Source organism: Perca fluviatilis, chromosome 8 (genome assembly GCF_010015445.1).
Source record: "Perca fluviatilis chromosome 8, GENO_Pfluv_1.0, whole genome shotgun sequence".
NCBI lineage: Eukaryota > Metazoa > Chordata > Actinopteri > Perciformes > Percidae > Perca > Perca fluviatilis.
The window spans coordinates 8,307,529-8,321,399 of NC_053119.1; positions in this window are offsets into that span (position 1 = coordinate 8,307,529).

Below are 13,871 nucleotides of genomic sequence, written 5' to 3' on the forward strand. Positions count from 1 at the left end.
AAACCCAGCCAAGTAACCATGGAGATTTATTCTTTGCAGCTAGCCTGCTCCAGAGCAGGCTAATAGCCAGGCTAAGATTAATCCTGGAGTCTTATGTGTTAAATCAGCTGCCGCTCTGATCCGAAATAAACATTTTTAATTTATTTATTCCGTTGTCTTGTCGTTGAATGTGTTGTGCACATGTGCACGATGCATTAGCCTACTTGTCACTATTGCTGTCACAAGTTTGTTTTAAATCCTTGTATTGCAGTTGTTTAGATGGTAAGAAATGTTTGCACTGGCACCAGAGATAAAGTGGGACAATAGACTTTTCCTCCGCTGCTCTCCCCTTGAAATTTGCCCCGTGCAACCTGGAGAGGCGGGGGGAGGCAGGGGGATCCTCCCACACCGTGCAGCGGACTCTAAAGGAGACTTTTAGCGTCAATAACAACGACAATGGCACCTGACCAAACGTCTGTATTTTACGAGATGGGAGTGAGAATGTGTTGGAATGCCACAAAGCTTCTTAATCTTTTTATTTTGGTGCTGTCACTTGTCTTCTTCGAGCTTGGGAGTGAGAAAAAAAAACATGAATAATAATAGGCTACATTGTTTTACAGATATGCTTACAGTGTGTATTGATGTCACTTAGGCTACTTCTTTTTCTAGTTTTTGTCCAGTCATGTTTGTTCCGTATGAACATTAATTGTAGAAAGATATTTACAATTAGTCATAGCTTATTGAGATTGGTGCATATGGTTGTAAAACATATTCTCGCATTATGAATAAGGGTTTGAAATTAAGCCTTGTCCTTAGGGTAAATTTCCCAAGGAACATTAATTCACTCTGCTTACTTTTGAGGCATAGTAAACAATAATACATTTTATTTATATAGTGCTTTACAGGCTACTCAAAGACACTTTACAGTAAAACCAGCACATTTAGCACATAAAAACAGATACAGCAATACAACCAACACTTAAAACAAGCATATTAAAAGCAAATAAAACAGAGTGTACAACTTGTGGAGTGACTCTTTTTAAATCCTTACGCATTCAGTCAGTCCACTATTGTCTGTCGGGCTTTTTCTCTCTGTCTGATAACAACAGCCCTATTTCCCTTTTTGGATATTATATGCTTCACCTCCTCATAACTTTCCATTAGACGCTGCTGCTTAGCGGGTGAAACATATATTTGCATATTGATTTTGTATTGCTGACATCCAGTTGGATTTAGGGTATTGCTCCCAGAGGCTTTTTTGTAAGTTTGGACATGATACACATGCATACCAGATCTCATACGTCTAGGTGAAACGCACTGCAGGGGCTACTTCTTTGAAATTTTGTAGGGGGCGCTATTGAGCTAATTTACTATAATCAAGCTTGAGACCCACGTGGATTACTTTAGGCCTGGGCTAATATCATGCAGATTTGGGGAAGATCAGACAATGTATGTTCTAGTTACAACAACTTTTTGTTTCATGATGTAACATTGAAGTTCGCTGTTCCGCTTTGACAAAAAATCACAATCTTCAAATTAATGCATTATCAAGGTCTGAAGGCTTTCCTGAACACTTTTGAGGTGGATCTGGTAAACTCCTAAGGTAGAGGACATCAAAGTGTAACGACTGTAAGTTCCGGTTGCCAGTAGGGGGCGCTACCATTATAACTCAATATTGATATGTAAATGTCTTCATGCCAGGAACCTTATAACGCCTGAGCAGTTTGGAGCAGATTGGATAATGTACAGACTAGTTACAAACCAGTTCTTGTTTGGGGAGGGAACATCAAAATACACCCTGCTACGCCAACAACGTATGACCAAAAATAAAAAGCCCTCTACAGTCTCTCTCTGACAGTCAATCAAGTGAAGAAGGAGCTAAAAACAATCAAGGCAAGAAAGGCCCCAGGCCCAGATGGAATCAGCTCCAGACTGCTTAAGGCAGAGACACACCAACCCGATAATCGTCCGTCGGACAGTCTGGCGAGGTCAGTGACTCGAGTCTGTTCGGTGTTTTCCGTGCCGTCGTCCGTCCGCAACATGTCAGGCCGACCTGACATGTTGTGTCGGAGGGCGGGCAGTCAGACTCCATGACCAATCTGATTGGTGGAGTGCTAACCCGGAAATGCTGAAAATCTTTTAAACTGACCTTTGTCGATCTGAAATGAAGACAGATTCAGCAATGCATGGCCTATTTCTCGCTTAAAATGTTTTTAGAAACACGTTTCGATGAACTAACTTCGTAAAACATGAGATCGTATTCTGAACAGAGCCGCCATCATGCCCCGTTGAAAAATCCTGGAGCAGCCAGACCCACATGACGCGTTCGTCCAATCAGCTGCCGGTTTTAATTTTTTGGGCGACAATACAGATTAGTGCCGCTTGCTGTTATGGAGACATATTACACGATCAAGTCGGCGTCGCTTCGGTGTGTTCTGAGGTACTTTTTGGACCTTGGGGAGCCGACTGATCAGTCCGACTGCCTTTTCTACCAACGGTCGGCCGTCGGGTTAGTGTGTCAGGGGCTTTAAAGATTGTGAAGATCAGCTCAGTGAGGTCATCCTACACATCTTCAACCTGAGCCTGAGTCTGGAGCAAGTTCCAGTCCTGTGGAAGACTTCAAGTGTGTTCCCAGTACCTAAAATAGCGCATCCCAGGGAGCCCAACCACTAGCCTTGACTTCACACCTGATGAAGACCTTGGAGAGGATTGTATTGCAACACCTGAGAACCCTGGTGAGCTCAGAACTGGACCCCCTACAGTTTGCTTATCAACCAGTCATGGGGATGGAGGATGCCATTGTCTATCTATTACACAGTTCACTGTCACACCTGGAGAACACTGGGAGCACTGTGAGGGTCATGTTTTTTTATTTATCCAGTGCTTTCAATACAATTCAACCATCACTGCCCTGGGGGAAGCTATTGGGAGCTGGTGTTGACCCCCACCTGTCTACATGGGCCATAAATTACCTCACTGACAGACCACAGCATGTGAGGCTCCAGGACTGTGTGTCTTATGTGGTGATGAGCAGCACAGGAGCACCACAGGGTACACGGTTCGCTCCTTTTCTCTTCACCCTGTAAACAGCGGACATCAGGCACAACACAAGCAGCTGTCACATGCAGAAGTTCTCTGATGATACTGCCATTGTTGGGCGGGTATCAGAGGAGAATGATCAGGAATACCAGGAGGTCATCTGGGACTTTGTCAACTGATGTGAGTCAAACCACCTTCACATCAACGCCAGCAAGACAAAAGGAGATGGTGGTTGACTTTCGCAGGAGGCCGCCCGGTACTACTCTGGTGAAAGGGCCAAAGCCGTCTCCACCTGCTGAGGAGGATGAGGTCCTTTGGTGTGTGCAGGACTCGGTTTAAAAACCTTTTTTGACACTGTGGTGGCGTCTGCAATCTTTTATGCAGTAGCTTGCTGTGGAGCTGGGAGCACAGAGAGGGACAGGAAAAGGCTAAACAGACTGGTGAAGAGGGCTAGCTCTGTTCTGGTCTGCCCTCTGGACACCATAGAGGAGGTGGGGGGAGAGAAGGATGTTAGCCTCACCTCTCACCCCCTACACGAGACTGTTTGTATTATTACTATTGTTATTATAACTCATTCTATTTTTTTTCTATTTCTTATAATACTTTCTGTATATTTTTTCTCCTATGTCTATTTAATGTGTATTTGTGTTATTCTGATATGTTGAAATTCTGTTGTTTTGAGCTGCTATAGCACAGGAATTTCCCCATTGTGGGATTAATAAAGTCTATCTTATCTTATCTTATCTTAATAACTCAAAAAATAAACACAAAGGTGATCACTTATTTTGATTGAGAACAGAGGGATTTCAATACATACAGTACATATACTCAACGATGCTTTTTTGACAAGTGCAGAACAATTAATGCAGGGTCACATGTATGATAAAAATGTGTTTTATTTCACTGTGTGTTTAAAGGATATGTGTTGCAACGTGCTTTCAAGTTTAAAATGTTCAGTGATTTACTGGAAATCCCTACTGTACATATTTATATAAACTCCTCACCCTCATGTGGTTTGGCATTGAAATTCTGTTATGGTGCACAATGGGGAATGGAAACAAGTTAACTGGAAAGGAAATTAGGAACATACAAAAAGAAACAGGATAGGTAGCATTGTAAAGCATGTACTGAGATGAAATAACCTTGTTTTTTTCCCATAATATAATGAGTAACTGATATCAATCTCATTTCTCTGCATCTCTCATACCATCCGCCCAAGCGTACTACAAATGTAATGCTGTTGGTTACAGAGAAAGCTTCTGTTGCAGGTAAAACCAAGTAAAGTAAAACCTGATATGTTGAACATCTGGTTTAGATGTTCAACATATCAGGTTTAACTTCAGGGATATCCTTACCGTTGTCCTTAAAAGTTCCTCGTACATGGAAAAAAAATATACACACAGGGCAAACTGGAGTTTGGACTGATGCCCAGATTCAGTTTTCCTTATGATTTTTTAACCGTCATGAACATCAGACAATTCCAACTCTGGGGTCCTAAATACAATCAAGTTAAGTAGAGAGAGTGAAGAGATAATAAATTTAAAAAAAGAGAAGAAAGAAAAATATAAACGTTTGAATATACAACATAAAAATTGTCATACATTGTACATGCATAGACCTGTCAGTTAAGAATCCACTTTGTCATGAAACATATTCAAGTTAAGTCAATTTTATTTATATAACCCAAAATAAAAATAAATCACAAATTTGTGTCAAAAGGCTTTATAATCTGTAGAGGATATGGCATCCCAGTCCTTATTTTCTTAATCAGGTTCATGTGCAATCCTACGCATGAACACATTTTTGCCAAGTCAGTTAGTTTTGTTATATCCCAAGAGAGCCTTCTGTTTTTGTGGGTATCTTCTCACTGGTATCATACCTCATTCAGAATTTAGCAATATTTGATTGAAAATGTGATGACAGTTGTGGTATTGTTTGCTTATCAATAAAAAAATAGCTTATCTATTCAGTCAAATCTGATCAAACCACACCTACACATGCAGTCCTGGTGAAGCACTTCAGCTATGTGCTAAACTGCTTTAAATAATACAATAGGATTTCTTTTTCCACCTTTAACTGTTGTTGTAGCTCAATCTGTCATGATTATTAAGGTTATAAAGAGTTACTTAAAGGTACTATATGTAACTTTTTAATGTTTCTGAAACTGTGTAATTTTCATATAGTGATCATTAATGACCTGTAACAGCAAACGAGACTAACAGTGAAAAGAACGCAGTTTTTATATAGTTATTAGTGCCTTTGCCCGGGTCCGTTATTTTCCAGCAAAGTCACAGAATGACTTTGCAGGTAAACAATGCTACAAGAGCACACAATTGGGATTGGGGCCTAGACTACAAAACTTCCCCTGAACCATGAAGACCTGCAAAGAAGTAGCCCATACGTGGTGGCAGTAGCTCTGTCAGTAGGGAGTTGGGTTGGGAGCCAGAGGGTTGATGTTTCAAGTCCCCATATGGACCAAATTATGGTGGTGGACTGGTAGCTGGAGAGGTGCCAGTTCACCTTCTGGGCACTGCCAAGGTGCTCTTGAGCAAGGCACTGAACCCCCAACTGCTCAGGGTGCCTTTTCATCACTCTGACATCTCTCCATTAGTGCATGTGTAGGTACTGAGCATGTGTGTGTAATTCAGGCCTGTGTGTAATGTGTTTAATAATAACAGCAGAGTGAAAACATTGTAATTTCCCTTGCGGGATTAATAAAAAAGGATTAATAAAAAGTAGAAATTATTATTATTATTATTATTATTATTATTATTATTATTACACATTAGAGGAATACATTAGTGGCAAAACTCCAGGACCGTGTTTACAAAGAGGAAGGAGACAGAATGAGGCAGTTAATTGCAAACAACACATCATGTGAAAACAGCTATGAGCGAAAGTGAGATAATATTTATGGAATATTTAAGGCCCTGTGAAAGGGTTATGATAATGCATATTTCTCCTCAAGAATCATAGAAAAGGTTTTCATAACAGGTGCGAACATAAAAACCTGCAGCGCCCTCTTAAATCTGAACGTAAAAGTTGGTTTAGTATTCCCTACTCAAAAGGTACCATATTTCTTCCAGAACCCATTATGAATGTAATGTACCTTGATCACAGTTATTGCTCTTCCAATTCAAAAAACATGTATGTGACTTGTACATCTGTTGATCATCAATGATGGCATACAGTTTTATACCTTATACAATACCAGATGGATATATGTTTGGAGCAATTGGTGTCAAGTTTAATATTCCACCAGATCCTGTTATTATCAGTAACTGCTTTTTACAATTGAAGTAGTTTCACAATACCTTGATAATGCCTCCTTACCGGTTTACAAGCCAAATAAAAACACAGCAAAGCAGCAACAGTAATCCGTTTTAAAGTTAGATTATTGAGTAAAGTGATATGGGCCAATAAAAACTGTTCTGTTATTTTACTGGTTAGCCCACAAGCTGCTGTGGCGCCTGCATGTGGAGAAGAAAGGAGGGCAGACATGATATTTACAAATGTCAAAAAGATCCTGAAGGGACTGGTGTTGGAAATTAGCCTTACCTTCACGTGTACATTACACCGGACACTCTTTCTGCAACTGTCTGTGTTTCTTTGTACTTGTCCCTTACAAATAAACAAATATATACAATCTAATCTACAGTACAGTATTGTGCTATCAACGCAAAAATCAATGTTACTTGTTTGTAGCCTCCTCTCTGTTTTGGTTGTGTTCTTGGGATATTGGACATTCAGGCTGCTATAACTGATATCTTTGGAAACCTTGAAATGTGCATTCGAAATTTAAATTAAGTTTTGTGGTTTGGAACAAAGTTTCTCCACAAAATTGAAGCACAAAAGTTCATTCTTGATGCTGAGAGCAGCGGCGTGGTGTGTGGCTCAGGAGGTAGAGCCGGTTGTCCACTGATTGCAGGGATAGCGGTTTGATCCCCGGAGTGTCCTTGGGCTAGACATTGCATGCCATTAGTGTGGGTGAGTCAGAAGCAGAAATTGTAAAGCATTTTTGAAAGTGCTATATGAATAATAATATAGAATAATTATATAATATATAATACTATATGTATGTATTGCAGTCCATGTGACAGCATCTCAGAAAGTTAATTTAGTAAACTGAGCTGGCTCAGGTGACCAGCCATTGATACATGGTATTCACATTTGATTTGTAACTGGATACATAACAATAATAATAATAAGTTTATTTAGTATTGCAATTTTTACAGAAAAAAGTCACAAAGTGCTTCACAAAAGCAAAATTTAAAAAAAAATAAAATAAAGACTACAGGAAAAAGAAAGAAGCAATAAAAACAATAACAAAACTAAAAAAAGAAAAAGAAAAAAATGACAAACATGAGATTAAGGCCAGTGAGTCTTTTTAAAGGCGTCAACAGAGGCTGCAGATCAGAGGACTAGAGGAAGAAAGTTTCACAGTGTCGGTGCCACGACCTCAAACGCACGGTCACCTTTGGTTTTTAGTCGAGTGCGAGGGACAAGAAGCTTGGGGCCAGTAAACCCTTAGTCTCGCATTGCCAGACCTTCCTCCACAGCACTGCGGAGGAGGGTCTGGCTAGTCCACACAGCATTCTGGGATGGGAGAAAAACATGCTCTGGTTTATTGGCATTTCTTTAAACCAACCACAATCGTCTTGGGCGGTGCTAAGAGCTGCAGGGAGCCCCGGTGTCGCTGCAAAATAGCCTCGGAAAGGAACTTATTTTGGTGGAACGTGTACGACCCAAGTTTAAAATTACAACACAAAGAAAGTGGAACAGTTTACATGGAGTAGTTCAGAGATGTACACAGGTGTGAGAACAAGAACCTTAAAATGAACTTGATGGGAAGCCATTGAAAAGGACATAACGTCGGTGTAACCGTTGTTTTTCAGTAAATGAAAAAAGGCTCATTTGAAAACATTTCATTGAGCCATTTTTCTCATACAAAATCAGAAAAAAATCACCTTGTCACTGTTTAAATATTTGTAAAAACCCACAGACAGACGTGACCAAAGTGACCAATAGCATTGATTTTTATGGGGGAAAAAATAGAATAATGAAATATGGGGATACAAGGTTTCTGCAGTTACGATAAGATGAGTTGTAAACGGTTCACGGCTGACTTGCTGAGGCAGGTGTAAAGAGAATTGCAGTAGTAGCTGGGAAAATATATAAAAGCATAAATGATTATCTCTAGCTCAGGTTGTGATGTAAAAGACCTGAGTTTAGCAATGTTTCTTAATTGGAAGAAACATATGTTGATCAAAGTACAGCGCCTGATCAAACATAAACAGAGATTTGTGATACTAGACTGCACAGTTGAAGAAAAGGACCCAATACGCAGAGCAACCTTAGAATCTATGCTATCTGAAGCAATGATCAGGACCTTTCTTTCTCTGTGTTGAGCTGTAAAAAAAAAAAAATTGTTCTCCATGCAGTCCATAATGGCAGTCAGATAATTGCATTGCAATCAAGCCTTCTACTGCACTTCTGAAATAAAAGATGCCAAAGGTTGAACATATGTCTGGCTCCCTGAAAACTTCTCCTTGAGTTTTACTCATATGGAACCAGGAACACAAGGACATTATACTCAAGTACAGTGAGAATATAATGAGAAGACTGGCAACACAGGTCATCTCTGGAGGAAACTCAATGAAGGCAACTAGAGGGTAGATGAGGTACGACAAGCTCTCAAGCTTCAAAACACACACAAGATGGATTCATTTATTTATTTATATAGAACCGTAAAAACCGAGTTTGCAAAGTTCTTTGACAGACAAGCAGGGCAGAAGAGGTCAATAAAATAACAGACAGCTAAACTGTGGGGGCAAACCTTAGCAAGACAAAACCCTAACCCAATAAAAACAAGACGCCAAAGACGCAAAACATAGTAATGAGAAGACAAAATAAGATTATAAATATATGCAATAAAATAGAATGAAGATTACTAGCAATAAAAGATAAACAGATCAAAAGAAACAGTAAAAGAGTCAATAAAAAGAGATTAAAAAGAGAATATAAAGAGAATAAAAAGAGAAGACAAGTGGCTCCTTGTCTCCTATCTCCTCCTTTGTGACCCAGAAATCGATCCCAGCACGTTATCTTGAAGGAGGTCTCAAAAATTCCTCACATGGAAAGAGGAGGCTTGCTGGTGTATCCTTTGCGGAAAACCTTTCGTCACCTGTGACATACAAAAGAAGCATGACGGACAGCTGGTGTATATATAAACCTTTAGGTTTATCAAAAAGATGCTGCAAATATCAAAGTGACAAAGTATCACAAAAGACTATGGTGATTTGTGGCTAAATCCATTCACTACATGAGACTAATTTCTGTAAAAGGAAGAATGCGTCTAACTTGACAAAGCATTTCATGCAAGAATTCTGTAGTCATTATACCTCAGAATCAGATAAAGGTAAAATGAAGAAATAACAAACCGTGAACATTAAAATGCATGGTATGCCTTTTTTGTCTTTATTTCATTTATCACAAAATATATTTAAATTGATGAGTATGAAACTGTCTAAACCTGCAGAAAATAAAAGTGTTTTGCTGGTGCTGTTTTTTTCAATTATATAATATGATTATTTTTTTTTTATTTACATTTCATGTGATTTAGCTGACGCTTTTATCCAAAGCGACTTACAATTGCTATATATGTCAGAGGTCGCACGCCTCTGGAGCAACTAGGGGTTACGTGTCTTGCTCAGGGACCAGGTCTCCTACACCAAAGGCATGTGTCTTATCCACTGCGCCATCACCACCACCAAAATGAATCGGAACCAGGACTCAATACCAAAATCAGAAAGTATAATAAGTATAACAATACCCAACCCTATTCAACACCTCTCTGGCACCTACCTGGCAGGGTTTCCCCCAGAAAAGGTATTTAGCCCGGTGGGGGCCCAGCTGGGGCCGGTCACAGACTTATGGCAGCATTAATGTAGAGCCCAATAGTTTCTGTGATAATTGAGAATTAAAAAAAGTAATTGTACTGTGAGTGTAGTTTAAAAAACATCTTAAAAATAATTCCCAGTGGCTCAGGCCTGGTCAGCGGCAACGAAGACCAAGTGGGTCACCAGGCTTGCAAAACTATGGAAGAGGATTAGGGCCACATGTGAAAAAATTTACTTGAGTTCTGAGTTTAAAGTCAGAATAATGAGAAAAAAGTCTTTAAATTCAGAACTCAAATATAATTTTTCAGATGTGGCCCTAATCTTCTTCCATACTTCCTCACCACTACACTGGGGGAAACCCTGCCCGGGAATATTTATTGCAAATGTCTCATTTTGCTGTGTATTTGTTACTTTAACTGTATCCTCACCATGTAATCCAGTTGGTCTTGCTTTACAAAGGCACTGAAGATCAATGGCTGAAGTCATTAACCTCAGGTTTTTGAAACCATAGAAATTCAAAAAATGCACCTTCTTGTCACAAATGCCTCTTTATCTTCCCTCGGGGTAAGGACGGCAAACAGGTTTTTCGGTTTGACAGTAATTGTAGCCCTGGGACGGCCACTTTTGCTTAAATAGATGATTGCCACACAACCTTTGGAATATTCATGACTACTTTAGTTTAAATCACTGTAATTCAAGATAATCCAATCACACAAACAATAGTGTGTTGATTCAGGCACAGTAGCAGTTCATTTGACCACTTACGTTAATAACCTATTTTCAGTTTGGGGGAGTCAGCCTTGCACTAGTCTCACTTCAAAAAGCTATGTGGAGTAGCCAGACCCTCCTCTGCTCCGCAGCGTGTGGATGGTCTGGCTACTCCACATAGCTTTTTGAAACCATAAAAAAAAAATGCACCGTGATTTCTTTTTTTTCAAATACTTTGTCTGAAGCAGCATGGAGTGTAGCTGTGTGCATGTGTGTAACATGTTGCTGTCAAGGATTATCCTAATTGGCAATTTTTGGTCAAAAATGTCAAATAAATGTCATGTTGTTTTATATACATTTTACATAGCTGTGTTTGGTGCTCTAAATGCAGTGCCAGGAAAGACTTGAAAGACCTAATACCCTACAAAAGCTGAGATAAAGATCCTTAAAAAAACACCACTTGGGGTGTGACAGAGATAAGATGGCAGTGATTGTGGCCTCTAATTTGCGCACAAAAGTTACTTTACAATGTAGTCTTCTGAACCGCCGTGAGCAAGCGCTCAATCTCAATGATTAGCCTATAATTTGTGGATGTAATCAAATGATTTTGAAAACCTGAATTTGAGGTCCTGTTGCAGCCCTGCCCTTCTCTCAAGGTAGTGTGGTTTATTCTTATGCAGTTAATCCTGCCGCTTGTCTAGTATTGGCCACAGTAACAGCTCCACTTCCTGTTGACAAGAGAATGTAGGTTAAAATCTGGTATATTTATTGACATTTAATTGTAAGGTATCAATCCTGGTATACTTTTTTAACCTTATTTCCCCACATACTTGGTAGAATGTAAGTAATGCACAACATTTTGTATATGATCAAATGTCTGACTTGAGAGAAAAATTAAAACATTGCAGCTTGCAGCTAGGCATCAGCCCTCAAAGACTTGACCCACTGTCGGTGGTCTTGTCTTGAATCACAGCCTTAATTTACTTGTGCAAACAATTGGTCACAGTCAGAGCTAAGTCTCCGTGTAATTGGTTCAGACATTTAGTGGGCGCAAACCATATGTAAACCAGGAATACAGCAAATATTCCCAAAGATAATTGGATCATAGTGCAGTCTAATTCCTACTAGGCAGCAAGTCTGTGGTCTCTTACCGTATAGACTGTGCATCTCTTCTTGGCTTTTTAATACTAAGTCTGACGAAATACAAAATACTTTGGGTGAACCTTAAACAACCAATATTGGTGGTGTGGGGTATACTTGTGACACAAGGTGTAGTGGAGTTGCGGTGCGCTATTGACTGTGTATCAGCCACGTCGGGTAAATTGACGAATTGGTTCAACAGCTTGAATCGTATGGCTCTGCACACCGCATATACACAGCGGTGAACGGTTGTCTCGGTGACACCAAATGTCTCTGCCACAACCAACCTGACCAACCTGTACAATTCTACCTCTCTCCATTTAGCCAAATAACTAACTTCCAAACTCTTTGATTTAGCAAGCCAGTTTGCAATCTACAACCAATGCGTAAAGTCAGTTTGTGTCGAAACTACGCTTTGCGTAGTCTGGTTTATTCGCTCTAAACCAGTTGATGGAAACGTTTCTAATTCGCATTTTATTTTTTTGTATTTTTTTGCGACATTTTAAGTTTGCTTAAAATTCGCTTGACGTGAGATGGGAGATGAGAGATGGAAACATGACTAGTGAGGCAGAAAAAAGAAGTAAACTCTGTATAAATGACTGAACTTCAATGTAGGAGAGATGTGATTTCTTTTTTTTTTCTTCAAATACTTTGTCTGAAGCAGCATAGAATGTAGCTGTGTGCATGTGTGTAACATGTTGCTGTCAAGGATTATCCAAATTTTTGGTCAAAAATGTCAAATAAATGTCATGTTGTTTTATATACATTTTACATAGCTGTGTTTGGTGCTCTAAATGCAGTGCCAGGAAAGACTTGAAAGACCTAATACCCTACAAAACAGATAAAGATCTTTAAAAAAAAACACCACTTGGAGTGTGACAGAGATAAGATGGCAGGGATTGTGGCCTCTAATTTGCCCTACAGCGCACAAAAGTTACTTTACAATGTAGTCTTCTGAACCGCCGTGACCAAGCGCTCAATCTCACTGATTAGCCTACAATTTGTGGATGTAATCAAATGTGCTGAAAACCTTGAAAGTCTTTTTTTAAACAAGTTACAAAATATTTTAGTGCAGTCAGCCTTTTTATTTAGATTGGGTTTTTTACATTAATTTTAAAATAAGAAAATAAGAATTTCAGGAATCAGTTATAGCCAAAAAATGACATGAGTTTTACGGTGTGAAACCAAACACAGAACTTTCCAGTGTGTCACGTTAGAGAGCCTTACTCTGCAGTCGTATAGTAGTTTTGGGGTCATTGTGTTCTGACGCTTGCTATTATAACAATGCTGTTTTAAATGTGTGTTCAAGCATTTATTCAAGTCCTATATTTCTGTGAATGTACTTTGAGAGCAGAAAAAATGGAGTCAAATTTATTGTATATGTTCACACTTACTTGGCCATTAAAGCTGATTCTGACTGTATACTCCCAAATTCATTACATTTATGGTTTACTCACAGTGCTCTCATCGTCTATCAGAGAGAGGCAGCAGTTATAAACATAAAAAAATAAAGAAATCTGACATAATAACTGTATGCTACCTGCCCTGCAACCAATTGCAACCCACCACCCACCACTCAGCATGGCTCTATGTATATATTTCTTATTATCTGTATTTATATTTTTCCATCTGTATTTATATCTTTTCCATTCCAAGTACTTACTTTTTCAATATTATTTATATTATGGTCACACTTAAATATAAATATAATTTATATTATGGTTAATTACTTTCGCTGTTATGTAATTACATATTTTTCAATCTAATTTCACGTCAATTACTTACTTACATTACAGTATTTTTTTTGCACTATGGCCACCTCACTTTACTTAAATACTTTTTATATAATGCCACTTTACATTCATTCAGTGTTTTTTTTTTGCTCATTGTCTGTTGTTTGCCTGTTTTTTTGTTCGGTTGTTTGTTGGTTTGTTTTTATTGTGGAAAAACTGCTGCTGTAATAAGTGAATTTCCCCATTGTGGGATAAATAAAGTATTATCTAATCTAATCTGCAAAGAAAGTGGAAAATAAGCAGTAAAAGAGGCATTTATTATTCTCTGGAGTTGTCAGGAGACAAAAACCAGGTGCGTCGGACTGGGGGGAAA